Here is a 4,168-nt window from a genome sequence, read left to right on the forward strand (position 1 = left end):
TATATTGGGGACTTTTTTGTCCTTTCAGGTAAATTTGCTCTCCATTTTTGGCCATAATTTTGGTTGAGTTACTTTTTCTAAGCGTATTTTTCATGTATAATATTTTTTTCATTTCAAATTCCTTATGTGAGTGTGAATATTGTCTGTCTATCTGTGTTGGCCCTGTGATGAGGTGGCGACTTGTCCAGGGTGTACCCCGCCTTCCACCCGAATGCAGCTGAGATAGGCTCCAGCACCACCCGTGACCCCAAAAGGGACAAGTGGTAGCAAATGGATGGATGGATGGAAATTCCTTTCACACTCAGGGAGTTAAAAGTGTATAAATAATTTTTTGTTTCATTTTTTATTTTTTTTATTTTCATTTTTTCTCAAATCTTTCAATAAAATTTAGTCCTGAGTAAAAATAGCTAAACAAATAAATTAAAACATTTAAAAACAGACGTACTAAGTTTGAATGAGCATTCAAATGATTAAAATGAAAAAGACATGACATGTTAGCTATTTTTATTCAGGACTGAAGTTCGAGCAAAAAAGTAGAGCTAAAATTTACTCCAAAAGATGTTTTATACACTCTTAACATTGTGAGGACTTTTCCCACATGGCAGTACTTAAAGGGGTAGTGCACTTTTTTGGAATTTTGCCTAACGTTCAAAATCATTATGAAAGACATGACGACTATTACGGCTCAGGCTCCTGCAGCCTCTCATTCATCTGTGCACTCCTCTGAGTGCGCCTCTTGACACGCCCACGGGCGTTCCCCTCCTGCCGCGGCTGCAGGCAATCTGAAATCAACACACCTGACGCTGATGAGGACTCCACTTCCTTCATAAGCTAGCGTGTCCTGCGTTCAAGTGCCAGAACGTAGCTATCTGCTCAGTACTGTAAGCCTACATGTCTGTAGCTCTCTCCCTATGTGCATTTGCTCTCTCTCTGTTTCCCCTCCTCTGTGATCATCGTCTTGTGTCCTGTGTCGTCATCCCGCAGCATTTCCCCATTTCCTGGTTTCGAGATGTGTGTCTCGTCTCCCCGTATTCTCTCTGGCTCCCTGGCTGCCTTCCCGGATCTCGACCTCTCGCCTGGACACGGACCTCCGAGCTTGCCTTGCCCTCCCTGGACTTCCACATCTCACTCAACACGCACCTTCAACAACTCCCGGTAACACTCAGTTGAACACAACACATACCATACCATACTTATTTGGATTCATTACACACTCCACTTCCTTGTGTTTAATAAACACGTATTATACTATCAACGCCACTGTCTCAGTGCCGTTTCCTTCTCCATAGTACTGTCACAACGACGGATGTATTTTTTTAAATGAATTCTAACTCATAAATAAATGTAAATAAAAGTCCGCTTACAGCTGAGCCATAACTCCCTTTACATTTCGTGCCTTGAATATTCACAAATAATTATTGATATTGTTATCATAAGCGCTAACACAGACAAAATATTTATAACGGTTCCGTAATCACGAGCTTGTGTGCCAATGTTGACATTGGTTTATTTTCTAGCTCGTCAAAACTTTATTCTAGATCATAAATCATGCCTCTCACCTAGATAGTAGAAGGACAAAGATGTATTCTCACATGCTGGTACACTTTGACGGCCAATTTAGACCCGGAAATGGCAAGAACGACACTTTTCTTCACAAGGATTATGAGTCATTCTTCATCTGAATGGGAATATATGAACATCCTAGCAGTCAACATCCTACTGACAGCAGACTTGGTGCCGTAAGTGATGTTTTATTATGTTCTCATAAAGTCTGCAGTGAGTAATAATCAGTGATGTTGTTGAAAAAATGCAAACATGATGCGTTTTTTCAATGAATGCACCGCGTATGCTTAAAATGATCAAAATACCTAAATATTCAATATTATTATACATATTACATATATACTTACATCATACGTTAGGTCAGGAATAAACACAGAGGCTATATCATCCCTACAAGGCTGTTTTGCCTGTTTTGAAACAGGCTTGTAGGGATGATATAGCCTCTGTGTTTTTTCCTGACCTAACGTATATTCTGCTCTACCTCGGTATTGAGCACTGTATAACGGATAAACCCCAGAAACCTTGACTATATACTTACAGCATGTATATAAAACCCTAGAGTAGGTGTTTGGATGTGTTTTTTAAAAGCTTTGTAGACAGAATATAGCGGATCCCATTGGCTCTATTGTAAGCAGACTTTTGATCGCATTTATTTAATATTTAATAATAAAAAATACATCCATCGTCATGTCTTTCATAATGATTGTGAATAATAGGCAAAATTACAAAAAGAATGCAGTTTCCCTTGAACTGTTATCAAATTATGTGTGCCCCAGAGGGTTAATTTACACTTTATATGCTCAGGTCCCAAACTGACCCTCTTGAAAAGTCCAATAAAGATGTACACTATACATCTTTTCAATAGTTACATAAAACACCAACAGGTGTCATCAAACAAACACTGTATATATATACTGTGTAGTGTTGTAATGTAGTGTAAGACAGTGTAAGTCTGTAAGTCTGGTAAGGACAGGTTACGTAGCAGATGTCCAAATGACTAATAACTGGGACTGGTCAGACTAATCACTAGGCTGTGGTCACTTCAGGCCACTGCTGCTGCCCTCATATTAACCTTCTGCTTGTTATTAACACAAGCAAACACTAATGTGTGTGTGTTGTGCAGGATGCCATATAATGTGTGTATGCATTCCAATGTATGGCAACCACTTTTGCTCTTGCTTGGTTTTGAGCTCGGAGAATAGTAGCATCTTCTTTCAAGCCGTCAAGTACTGGACACTTGAGCAAATGCGTCACATGAGTACCCATGCAGTGGTCTCTGTAAATAAGAGCCAAAGTTCCACTGAGTGTACTTTAGTGAAGGACAAGAGTCATTGCAGCAGCATGTCATGGTGGAGTGACCAGATGGAAGCCATTTTTCACTGAAGGGCACATGACAGCCCCCATGGGTGTTTGCCAAAAGGCACGAACATGAATCATGGAGCATGACACTAAAATCCATCCATCTGATGGGATGAAGATTGAACTGCTTGGCGCTAGTTCTTGACAGAAAGCCATACAAATCTAATTTGCCCTCACATTAACAAATTCTATGCTTTCCCGCAAATTGTAGAGTCATGCAGTAAAAGGCTCATGTGGACATTTCCAAAAATGAACAATAATATTATTTAAATATCCACATAAAAACACATCTACCGTCTGTCATAAGCATTTTGGCCAATCAGAAGCCTGACAAAGCAGCCTCATTTGCATACATCGTATCAGATACATACCAAGATACCACTGATCATGGAGAACCCAGCAAAGAGTTTGAGGAAAATGTTTGACTGCAGTCTTAAACCTAAGCAGCCATCAAGCAATCACTCAACCAATCAAATTCTATTTATATAGCCCTCAATCAGGACTGCTTCAAAGGGCTTCCCAACCCACAACATCCCCTCACCAGGCAAGGAAAAAAAATTAAAAATGGGAGAAAAAAAAACATTGAGAAAGGATTACAGATGTACGGACCTCCCCAGCTGCAATTGATGTCGAGTAGGTACAGTTATTGAATTGTTATATTAAAATTGTTACATTAATAGATAGAGTGGGAGTCAGTCCATCAGGAAACCAACATATATTCATGAGGGAGAGTATCTTCTTCCTGGCTCATCCAGTTGGCTGCACAAACATGTCTATAGTTGGGCATGGAAAAGTAGTCCAAAGAGGTCCATCTCGGGTCTCAATTCAGGTCAGCTAACACCCCCTCAAGACTGATACTTTTCCAGAATTTAACCGTCGCCACCTGGTACCATCTCCAGGCAGGAGAGGAAGGACAGAGCAGAAAAAAGGCAGATTAACTAAGTCTAAAAAGGAGCTTATTCAGGTACAACATGCTAAACGGTTCGGCACGATCTAATCTTGCAGATTGCATTGTACCCTATGTTCCATCCTGAAATCTACGTTCCATAAACTCCGGCCTATTAGTGACCCCCAGAGCCCTAGAAAAGTCTCCATGCTAAAGAGCATTTTCGACTCAGCCACTAATACTCTGGAATGCCCTACCAGCAACAGTTAACAATACCACGTCAGTAAAAGTATTCAAGTCCCAAAAAATAACCTGGATCTGGGGGCTTCAAGCCAAAGTGGACAAGTCAGAGCTTCCTGG

The 4,168-nt window shown here is 40.4% G+C and overlaps 1 protein-coding gene across 1 annotated transcript in view; it reads left to right on the top strand.

Moving 5' to 3' along the window:
* deptor (DEP domain containing MTOR-interacting protein) overlaps positions 1 to 1,155 on the top strand; it is an 86,282-nt gene extending 85,127 nt beyond the window's left edge. Inside the window, exon 11 of the transcript XR_009827758.1 lies at positions 985 to 1,155. The gene's annotated coding sequence lies outside the window, so the exon portion shown is untranslated. The remainder of the gene's footprint in view (positions 1 to 984) is intronic.
* The last annotated feature ends 3,013 nt before the right edge of the window (positions 1,156 to 4,168 follow it).

The sequence above is a fragment of the Entelurus aequoreus genome, linkage group LG11 (assembly GCF_033978785.1).
Source record: "Entelurus aequoreus isolate RoL-2023_Sb linkage group LG11, RoL_Eaeq_v1.1, whole genome shotgun sequence".
Lineage (NCBI taxonomy): Eukaryota > Metazoa > Chordata > Actinopteri > Syngnathiformes > Syngnathidae > Entelurus > Entelurus aequoreus.